This window comes from Protomyctophum bolini (assembly GCF_963924005.1).
Source record: "Protomyctophum bolini genome assembly, chromosome: 9".
Classification (NCBI taxonomy): Eukaryota; Metazoa; Chordata; class Actinopteri; order Myctophiformes; family Myctophidae; genus Protomyctophum; species Protomyctophum bolini.
This window is the reverse complement of record NC_137870.1, coordinates 34,655,912-34,668,189: the sequence shown is the minus strand read 5'-3', so window position 1 is coordinate 34,668,189 and position 12,278 is coordinate 34,655,912. Positions and strand designations below refer to the sequence as shown.

Genomic DNA, 12,278 nt, shown 5'->3' with positions numbered 1-12,278 from the left:
CATGATCTACAAGCTTTGTGAGAGCTTGTAGATTGCTATTTTCAGGCGGCGGGGAGGGGGTGTGTTGTACACTTTTCACCTATAACGACATGCACGGGTCAAAGTGGTTAACAGGCGTGTAAGTTACAGGGCACAGACGGAAAGGAGGCTAGCGTTTAGAGGGGAGGGGGGAGGGGGCTAAGTGAGGCCGCCGTGGCTCATGTGTGTTGACATCAAGCAGACAGCGGTGATAATAATTCCGCTCTGCCGCCGAGATCAACACTAATTGGATTCATGCACGCTGTGCTAATCACCGCGGACGGCAGTAGGTGACTGACTGACTGCAGAGGGGGGGGGGGGGGGGGGGAGGGTGGAAGTGCTTTGAACGCCTGTGTGCACAGCAAAAAACTACAGGCGCATGCGTACGGTATACACACACACACACACACACACACACACACACACACACACAGTATGTAAGCTATACCTGCAAAAATAAATAATGTGTCCATGCAAGAACGCCATAACACCAGGCAGTGGAACGTAATTCATTTTGATTCATTCGTGTCCCAAAATTAAACCCGGGGCTTGATTCACTGCACTGTTTAGCTTGTGTGTGTGTGTGTGTGTGTGTGTGTGTGTGTGTGTGTGTGTGTGTGAGAGAGTGTTCTGGGCAGTGACAGATGTCTATAAGGGTGAGGGCATATATACATAAGTAAAGTAAAGTACATTATTTCACTGTGCTGATTAAAAGCGGCATGCCTGAGATATTTATACACTACTGTATATATACACTTTCCATGCAGTCACATGTCACGCTATGTAGGAATACAGTCAGAGAGAGAGACAGAGACAGAGAGAGAGAGAGAGAGAGAGAGAGACAGACAGAGAGAGACAGAGACAGAGAGAGAGACAGAGAGAGAGAGACAGAGAGAGAGAGAGAAAGAGAGGCAGAGCAAGGGTAAAATAAAAAGAGCGAGAAAAGGAAACAACAGAGAAACATAAAAGAAAGTAAGACAGAGGAGAATGTATCCAAAAGCTATAAAAGGTGTAGAACAAGACAGAGAGAGGCAGAGAGAGAGAGAGGGACAGAGAGAGAGAGAGAGAGAGAGGGCATCTGAGAAATGTTTGCATTTAAAATGCTAAATCAAGAAGCCTGAAGTAAGCAGAGAGAGGAGACCGTTTCAGAGAGATGTTGATGTTTTAAACGTGCCTTTTTTTTTCCCTTCCCTTCCTCTTATCCGTTTCTCCCCCGGGTTGGCTGATGTGGCTTGATCGCGTCTCAATCTCTTTAATTTTAATGACCACAGAATCAATCCATAGCCCCCCCCCCCACACACACACACACACACACACACACAGCTTGGTAAACACACACAAACTGCTCTGATGCGGGAGCAGATAGTACACACTCTGTCAGCCATGACTCTGTGTGTGCATTAGAGCGGCTTTTTATCACAGAAATAGGATTTCGTGTGTCCCGCCGTCGCACGCTGGGCGACTGATGAAGCCAGCCCATGTGCGTGTGTGACTACATGTGTGTGCGTGTGTGACTACATGTGTGTGTGTGTGTGTGTGTGTGTGTGTGCGTGTGTGTGTGTGTGTGTGTGCGTGCCCAGTCTGAGAGAACAGAATGCTGCTATACTGATCAATGCCATTAGCAGAGAGCTACACAGAGCTGTATTTCTGCCCAGCGTGGGGGCGGGAGAGAGGGAGGGGGTCAGAGGTCAATTGCATGACCAAGGAGCTGATGATGGTGGACTACAGGAGGAGATGAGGGCTGGACCGCGTCTATAGAAACAGTCGGCAGCTTCACGTTCGTCCGCGTTCACACAACAGTAGGGGTGCACGTTATGAAATTATGACCGATATCCCATCTCTGATTATTTGCAGGGTCATATCTGCCCCGATACCGAGTCTGACCAATTCCAATATTATACAGGACCACAATGAAGACAAGCCTAGGGTGTATAGAGAGTATGCGCGTGACATCATCAATCAGAAGTTATGCAGGAATGCCTACAGAGTGGCAAAAAACTACTTTATGGTCTTGATAGGCCATACTGTATATCCAAACAAATGTCTGATTGCATTAAACAACGTTAAACAATGTTAAACTCACTTTGCATGTTGCTTTGCCACTCGATGTGCCGTTAACTTTAAGCATGCATACCCTCTATTGGGGGCCAAAGCTTAAAATAGCGGCCAGAGAAAAGTATTCAATCAGTCAATAAAAAGCATATATAAGTATATAGATACTTTTCCAAGTATCTGTTTTCACAACTGAATGACTACTGAATGAGATGAGTACACAAATTAAATATAGAAGATTAAAGAATCTGAGATCATTCCGATACGGCTTATTCCGATGAATGGTGCATCCCTACACAAACAGGGCATCAGGGACGATGGCGGACAGTGTCCAGCATTGGGAACGAGCAGTTCTGCAACCACTGCTCCACCACCCACCAAAATGAACCACCGCCTGGCATGGGAACTGCACTGGACTGCACAGAGTGCTATGGACTATATGGAGCGCCCAGAGCTTCCTCTATATATCGGACGGCCTGTGGGTGGCTAGGATAAGACCCTAGCCACCCAAACCATGGACCTTTTCACTTGCTATGATCGGCACTGTATAGCCTCAAGGCCCACAGACCATGCAGCTCTGGGACTGCTTTTTAGACCAAGCAACCAGGCTTGTTATGAACAATAGACACAGCCTGTCAGACGCGCACGCACGCACGCGCACACACACACACACACACACACACACACACACACACACACACACACACACACACACACACACACACACACAGCACCTAACAAAGCCAACTTACAATGCGCAGCTGTTCTTGTATTATATATTTTGTACTATGTGTTACTGCTATTTCTATTGTTATCGTGAGGTATATTTTTTTAGCTGTTTTATTCCTCTCATCGTGGCGATGTTGAGGAGCCAAAGAGCCCAAGAACCGTACTCCCGCACACTTGTATAATACGATGTAACGAGATAGACTCCTGAACCTTGAATCTGAGAAGCTCTTTTCTCATCTTGTCTCCTTCGTGCTTTCATGACGTTTTATCTAGTCTATTCCACCGTTCACACATTCTCTCATATCTCTTCTGCCGTGCCACTTTTTTATTTGATCTGTACTTCACTTTTATTTATCTGTAAAAAAAAAGGGCCTCTCTCGAGTCTCAATCCAAAACATATCTTCTCTATCTCTCTCTCTCTCTCTCTCTCACTCTAATGAAGACTTAAGTCAACAGCTTCCCTAGCCACCGGTGCAAATGAATAAGTGCTGGAGTCTGGAGAAAATTAAACATCAACGACATGTCTCTTTTACTTTTACACATCGTTCTCCATAACCACACACACACACACACTCGCTTCCGCCCAAACCAAACTCTACAACGGCCTTTTCCACTGAGAGAACGAGAGAGAGAGAGAGAGAGAGAGAAAGAGAGGCAGCAAATACTCAGAGCAGAGAAATAGATTTTGTCGACAAGTGAATTTACATAACCCTCCTAAATGGGAGCTGGCCTGTCATGTTTGCTGTTCATAACCTGCTGCTGCTGCTCATAATCCTGCCTGCATCCCCTTCTGATCCATAAAGAAGGAGGGAGGGGGGGGGAAGGGGGGGAAGATGGGAGCCAGCCATTTTTAACAGCAGCCCTGGACTGCCAACGCTGACTGGCATAGAGGAGAGGAGAGGAGAGGAGAGGAGAGGAGAGGAGAGGAGAGGAGAGGAGAGGAGAGGAGAGGAGAGGAGAGGAGAGGAGAGGAGAGGAGAGGAGAGGAGAGGATTGAAGATGGTGAAAAGCAGAGGGATGGACAAACGGAGGGATAGAGGGAATGAAACAGAGGGGCAGGGTAATTGGATTGGGGGATATTCTATTTGGCGGGTCTGGTCTCTGTCATCACGCTCCAGGGCTGGCTACCCTCAATGCCTACGGCAGCCACACACACACACACACCCAAGTTAACACGCGCACACACACACACACACGCACCCAAGTTAACACGCACACACAGATTGAAAACTGTTACAGCTCTGTGTGCACTGTCCTGTGTGTACCCCTAAAGCAAGTGTGCGGGCTGTGTGTGTGTGTGTGTGTGTGTGTGTCTGCTTGCTTGTGCACGTTTGGGTCCTCGTTTAACTACTCACTAAATGGCTAAACAGATTACAGAGCACGCTAAGTGGATTGTCACAGCTCTCTATCGCTCACTCAGGGTGTCTCTCCAGTGATTACGGATGGCCAGACCTCTCTCTCCATGTGCACACACACACACACACACACACACACACACACACACACACACACACACACACACACACACACACACACACACACACACACACACACACACACACACACACACACACACACACACACACACACACACACACACACACACACACACACACACACACACACACACACACACACACACACACACACAGCGAGTGAGGTTATACCCTCAGGCATTAACAGGATTTTTTTTAGTAAACTCTCACCCTAACAAAGGAGGTGTATTTTCCTGTCTTTTCGGTGGATGTTGTCTCTCATCATTAGCTGTTGATGTCTGGAGAAAGTTCCATGCGACACATCGACCAAAACCTAAACCTAAATGAAATGGACACAGAGGTAACCTTGTGTGTGTGTGTGCAGTCGGGGGAATTAACTCGATCTTGAAACTTTTCAGGATGGTTCAGAAGGTCCGAGTCCCCCTGTGTCTAGTAGGGACGGTCGGGAAGATATCGTTGCTGTCGGGCAGAAACCTTTTATCTCCATATTTTTACTTAAGTGGATAATACTACTACTTAGAGCAGAGGGAGGGAATTTGTCCCCCCCAAAAAATGGGATCAGATCTACAAGCTCACGACAAGCTCCCAGTCTGTGTGAGCGTTAAGTGGTTCCACCACCCAGCACACTCCCCTAGCATTCAGCACACTCCCCTAGCATTCAGCACACTCCCCTAGCATTCAGCACACTCCCCTAGCATTCAGCACACTCCCCTAGCATTCAGCACACTCCCCTAGCATTCAGCACACTCCCCTAGCATTCAGCACACTCCCCTAGCATTCAGCACACTCCCCTAGCATTCAGCACACTCCCCTAGCATTCAGCACACTCCCCTAGCATTCAGCACACTCCCCTAGCATTCAGCACACTCCCCTAGCATTCAGCACACTCCCCTAGCATTCAGCACACGCCCCTAGCATTCCACTTGCCCTTACAGTGCCTGCAAATGCATTACTCGCTCTACTTGCACTAGAAGTGTTTTTGCCTCATTTTATTGCAGCTCTAAGCACGCACAAGGGACTGTGATTCAATTCAACAACTTTATATCTGCTGCTATTTTTATCTTGCCGCAGATGTTTCTCTGTGTGCGTGCATGGAAGCCTCACGTCTGCCTCATGTTACAAGACTGTTTAACCGTGCACCTCGTGTACTGTACTGTACAGTCGTGTGTTTGACATCGCTCGTGCGATATTACTGATATTTGACATTGTGCCGTCTTGATATATCCGACTTTGCTTTCCATGGCGTTCTCTAGTCTTTACCCTCTTATTGGAAGTGGTAAAACGATGGGAGGCTGGTATGTGGGAGAACATCACCCACGCGTTTGCATCTTGTAAACGTGTGTGATGTGAGAATAAAGTTCAATGTGAAGCTGCTTTTAGGGAGGCTTTGACTACTGAGTCTCCACCTAACACAAAACAATGCATTGTCTTACAAATACGTCTCGTAATTAGTAGAGAACAGTCCACCTTCTCAAAAACAGTACGGCCCCATTGCTGAATCTGGCCGCGAGTGTGTGTGTGTGTGTGTGTGTGAGTGAGAGAGAGAGAGTGTGTGCGTGCGTGCATCTTCAGGGGGTTTTGAGTTTGTGTAGGCAAACATCGTCTCTGCTCATTATCGAAGGTAAATAAAAACGCAGCTAAATTACTCCACACAGCCACGGGGCAGAGAAGAACAAAAAACACATGCTGCACTCATCGGTACACGTGTGTGTGTGTGTGTGTGTGTGCACCTGTACGCGCAATTGTGTGTGTGTGTGTGTGTGTGTGTGTGTGTGTGTAAACTGTGGCCCTACTGCAGGCGGGGATCACTCCTATTTTATCCTCCCTTGTGCATCCCCATGCTCTACATAGAGCACCCACAGAACCACAGAAAAACACACACAAACACACACACACACACACGCTCCTGGCCAAGGTGCTAGCCCTTGAACACACAAGCGCACACGTACGTACGCACGCACACACACACAACACGTGAGCGCGCACACACACCTCATTGATTTGAGTCAATGCGTGTGCATCCTAACTCTTCCGAGGACCATGTTTGAAGTCTCTGTGCCTCGTCTCTGGACCCAAAGACAGACAGACACCGCCTGGAGTAGTCCAGCAATGTGCACTCACACACACACACGTACACTAGCGCACGCCGCGCACAAACACACGCACTCACACACACATGTTAACGGATGCCAGTAGTGCCATCCACACCACCCATACACACCCTCCCAATGGACATGCTGCAGGCTGAAGCCACACACACACACACACACACACACAAGCACACGCACTTTTTCTCTGTGTATTACCAACACTAATGAGCCGATAGATGTTCAACCGAGGCAAAGAAACAGACAGTCATTTCCTTGGAGTGGAGCAAGTATACGGGAGTGAGAAACTAAACCAACAGCCGAGTGCGTGTGTGCGTGCGTGGTATCTTGTTAAGTTTTGTGCGCTGTGCCTCACAGCGTCTAGGCGTGCAGAAGGTTAAGGCTGAGCCAGCGGAGCAGGGTTGTATGTAGCTAAAAACCCCAGCAGGCCCGCAGGCCCAGCCGGGACCCGGTGTGTGTGTTGTGTGTTCAGCCTGTCAGGGGAGAGAGGCTCGCTAATGAGAGGAATTACCAAACAATCACATTCTCTCCAGACGTTGGGAGGGCTCGTTGTAGATGGAAATGTCAAGTAAAGCCAGCAACTAAACAGCTATACGCCAACCACTTAAGCCCCATATGTACATGGACAAGTGAAAATGATGTTATGCCTTCTGCACTTTCTGCACACAGCCTTCTAATTATCTCCCTCACGCTTATTCTACACATTCCCTATTGCTGCTAAAGACTACATGTACATATACTTTTACTATACATGCTTTAGGCGCTTTTTAAAATCATATCTGCCAAGATATGATTAAAAAAAGGTTATTCTTTTATTTTAATTTTTCATATTTTACTATTTTATTTAATTAGATCCATTGCGGCACCACCAAGGGCAAGGTGGAGCCTGCGGAACCATTGCGGCTCGAGAATCCACCATTCCTGAATAAAGTGCCTGGTGCTGGTGCAACGCACAGGGGCTGGACCTGGTGAGAGCAGGAGTGGACCTGGTGAGACGTAGGAGGGGCTGGGGATACATCACTGAGGATCGAAAAATAGCAGATCTACAAGCTCATAGCGCGCCACCGAGTGGAGCGCTACGAGCTTGTAGGTCTGCTATTTTTGAAAAATCGAAGAACAACTGACATAGAAACATAGCTTTTTCAGAAAACTGTCAGGATTTAGAAAATGGGTTAATGACCTGCCCAAAACATGAAGATTAAAACCTTTTTTTGTTTTCCCTTTTCTTTTAACAAAAGAAAACCCCAGAAGATGCTCTGGCAGTTTGAATGGATTTTAGACCCTATAGCTAACCTGCATGGTCAGAAGATAAGTGACCGATGCCATGGTGGAGTGGAGGGGAGGGGAGGGGGGGATTCTTCAGCTAGGCCTAACCTTTGACCCTGCTGCCACACAACTAGTGCCCACAAGACTGGCACGCAGTGTCAGGGGTACAGTCTCTCACACTCACTGTCTTACTGAGCTGGCGGAGAGAGAGAGAGAGAGAGAGAGAGAGAGAGATGTACGTAGAGTTCATCCTAATTGGACAGAGCTCCACCAGTGCAGCAGGCCTCACTGATCCATCATGGAGAGATCAGCGAGGAAAGGTCAACACTTTGAAGAGACTTCTCTACTGAACGCACACTATTCCTCTGCCCTGCTTTAAAGTTGGAGCCTGCAGGGAGGCTAGTGGCGAGGGAGAGAGAGAGAGATAGAGAGAGAGAGAGAGAGAGAAAGAAAGAGAGAGAGAAAGGAAAAGACCAAGGTGTTGTTCCAACCAGGTAATCACTAAGCCCCGTCACACACAATCACCACACCACTCCATCCACACCCATCTGATCTGCTGTGCTCTATGTGCGTGCGTGCGTATTTAAAATGGATTTAAAACATGTCCATTTCCACTTCCACTTACAACCTGGCATCGCTATTTTGTGAAAGTCATTGAACATTGTCATGAAAGCCAATCTACAGCCTCATGCGTTGCATTGTGAGCTTATAGGTTGGCTATTTGTCACAACTCATCGTACGACGACGAATATATAAATACGCGTAGTAGGGCTTAAGTGGACAATGGAGCAAATCTTACACAGAAAAACAAACATTGACGATTCATGTGACACTAGTCGGATTCCTCTATAAACACAGACCCAGAGAATTACACGGAGCAAAGATGACCTTCGACCCTATAGATGAGCCCGAGTAAACACACGTGTGCACACACACACACACACACACGCGCGCACGTGCGCGCCAGCAGGCCAACAATCAGCCACTTAGCCTTTGCCATGGGTGAAAGGCAACAAGATCTCTTAACAACGTCTCGTCTTTTTCAATAAATGTTGCATGAAAACATGCAGCCAGAGAAGCACGCTGCCTGCTGTCATACCAGAGCAGTGTGTTAAATGTTTAATGATGACAACACCACACACACACACACACACAGTATATGTCAGCGTGCTCCTGTGAGGGGGGGCCCTCTTTCATCCTGACAGAATCTAAAAAAGCCCCTTCCTTAACCCCGCCACCCACCCACCCCAGTGCACCCCAACTCCTGCACCCTGGATGTAAATGACAGAAGGGTGTGTGTGTGTGTGTGTGTGTGTGTGTGTGTGTGTGTGTGTGTGTGAGAGAGAGAGAGAGAGAGGGGGGGGGGGGGGGGGGGGCAAGGTGGGAACGGGAGCTTGAATAAAGAGTTCCCTTCTCCTGCACTGTTGAGGAGAGGAGAGGAGAGGAGAGGAGAGGAGAGGAGAGGAGAGGAGAGGAGAGGAGAGGAGAGGAGAGGAGAGGAGAGGAGAGGAGAGGAGAGGAGAGGAGAGGAGAGGAGAGATTCGTCAGAGAGACAGCCACAGCCAGAAGACAAGACTGCATTGTTTTACATAAGACTAAAACATAGTGTTCCCTCAACCTGTCTTGAGCTAGAAGTAGAAGTGGTGCATGTCAGACTGAGAGGCAGCCAAACTCCAGCTAGAAGTCACTTTGAGGTCTGAAGACATTTGGGTGTGAATAATGCGACACACAAAAACTGGCCTGTCATTGAGTCAACGCTTAGAAAGAAAGACATTTTAACCACGTTTAGCCTGGAAACATCCCTATTTTAGGAAATAACTTTCCAAAACACAACGTGCATACACGTTATGAGCTTGTAGAGCAGTATTCTTTTTTTTTTCAATTCGTCACACGAACAACGCTAAGTAAAAATAAACTGCCACGGGTATAGACACACATGAACTGCACACACACACACACAGTCACACACACACACACACACACAGTCACACACACACACACACACACACACACACACTCTAAAGCGGGGTCAGAGATAAAGGTGTGAGATTCCTATCGGTTTTAAAGGATATTGAAGTCTAAATAAGAAAATAAAGACATAATGCATGGCCTTCCATTTTCACGGTTACTTTTATTTGTTTGCTGTGATAGTGATCGAAGGAATAAAGGCAATGTGTAATAGCTGCAAATATAATATACAGTCCCTTTCCTTTCAAATAAATAACCCTGTCTTTGCTCACCCACTGAGATTTCATACTGTTATGAATAAATCTTGCATCAACATGGCCATTTATTCATACACAAAATACCAGCACTAAATAGATGGAACTTTCATTCATACTGTATATTCTGGTAGTTAAAAAAAGAGAATTGTATTATGTCAGCCAAACGTGTGATGGTTTAAATTCCCTTTGAAGATTACTGGGTACCAGTGGTGGAAAAGATACTCACATTAAAAGTAAAAGTATCAAGGGGAGCAGGTAAGCTGGAAGTACCTTCACTAAAACGCCGGGACAACACTCCACACGTCCCAAACTCTCCTCCCTTCTAGCTCAAAAACTATGGAATGCACTCGCCAATTGCAATCAGAACTGCAGACTCACTCAATCTTCCGCCGTAGTCTTAAAACCTCCATCTTAGCCCGTATCACTTCCCATAACACTTGCAAAGGCTCAACTTATCTAACTTAGATAGCATTTTATGTAGACATAGCACTATAGTATATATGCATAGTTTAATTATATAGATATTCCACTGTTAGGTTCATAGCTTATGTATGATTCATGATATCATACAGTCTATATTTTTATGTATACGATGTATTCCCATGATTTTGTTCTTGCTTACTGTAAATCGCTCTGGATTAAGAGCATCTGCTAAATGCATAAATTGTAAATTGTATCAATACCAAAATTAGAAAGTACTTGAAATATCCCATTTCACAAGTTTAAAATTTTATATTAAATTTTATTTTTAAATGTATGTATCGGACTGAAGTGAATGTATTTTTGTTATATAAAATAATAAGAAAAAGCTACAAAGCAACTAGAAACTAGTTTTCAAATAATTGTAGTGCAGTAAAAGAACAGAGATTTAGTGGAGTAGAAGTAAAAGTACTGAACATTGGAGACACTCCAGTGAAATATAAAAGTGTACTTAAGCGCAGTACTTTAGTAAACCACTGCTGGGTACCTACTACTACCCAGGCTGTTTTAGTCCTTCCGTCTATTCAACTTGGCTCATTGACCTTGAGGAATCAACCATAACAGATCCCAGACTGATTATCTTCTTCCGTATCCAATATCCATCCAAGATTAATTGATTACCGTGATTAAAGATGACACCAATTCATCTACAGCTCTGTGTTGTCGCCGTTAAAAATGGACTGCATTAGCGCTCGGGCGACGCAGCGGTAAAGTGCGTGCCCACCGCTGTGGAGGTTGTGGGTTCGAATCCACCGTTGTGGATCCGGCTTTGTCAAGAGTCTTCTACACAAACACAATTGGCCCGTGGTCAGGGAGGGAAGCCGGGAAGGGAGGGTGATATTTGGTAGAAGAATTAATTCATACCTTTTTGCCAGGTGCTTGAAAAGCACCTGGAGTACATTTGCACCCACCACTACTGACAATGAGGCTAATGTTAGGAGCTAACTGGAGTTCGAGGACAACCATAACAAAACACAGTGATTGAACCAACAAAAGAACGTCGGAAACAAACTAAAACAGGCGCTACAAGAGCTCGTTGCACCTGGCAGTTATGACAGAGTCATTCTTGTTTAATGAAATCTGGATGGGCACTAGTCTTTTTTTATAGTTCATTGAGCCTACGTTATCCGATAGTCACAGAGAGACAGACAGAAGACAGGCGGAACGAGAACAGAGAAGTAGCAAGCAGCAAATGGTTTCCGACCGGCTGGGAATCAAACCGGCGACTTTCTCTCTGGAATTAGAGCCCATGTGGTACACACGCCAACCAAATAATACTAAATATAGCCTAGCCCTAGACCTTGTCCATTTTGAGGGAGTCTGTCCAAAGAGCTACTGCACGCGTCTGTCCGACCGGACCTCTGGTTAGCACATTATCCTACTCTCCACTCCCGAACACCCACGCATCTGCACCGTTCAATATGACAGACAAAACAATTGGCCCACAATCACATTACGGTGGCCACCAATCGCATTACAGCGTGCCGCGCAGGGGGGTGGGAGTAAGAGCTTCTGTTCTGGATAGCGACGTGATAGCGGTGTGAGTGAGCTCTGAGGTCGTTAGACCCGCGCCGGAGGAACCTGCAGCTCTGGGAGGGAGGCTTACAGTTTGGAACCTGTTGTTTCTAGGATTATTACAGCCTTTGACCAAAGTGAGGTCATCACACATTATTTGTGCCCCCCAACTGCTGTATAAGTGTATATTGTGTTGTTGTTTATTCTTAGGCCGGCACCGAGTCAGTGGAGATGCATGTGAATCACATTATGTCTCCCAGACATATTGCACCTGGGCCGACAGGGCCAGGAGAACGCATAAAGCCATGGAGTGACAATTGCACCGGAGCGGCACAGTCACTATCATCTACAGTGCTTCTTCTCACGTCATTAGGGCGTCTCGTCTCGCA

At 46.5% G+C, this 12,278-nt stretch overlaps 1 protein-coding gene across 1 annotated transcript in view; it reads right to left on the bottom strand.

Annotated features, from left to right (window-relative positions):
- rsrc1 (arginine/serine-rich coiled-coil 1) overlaps window positions 1–12,278 on the bottom strand; it is a 185,360-nt gene that overhangs the window by 130,667 nt on the left and 42,415 nt on the right. The window lies entirely within an intron of this gene.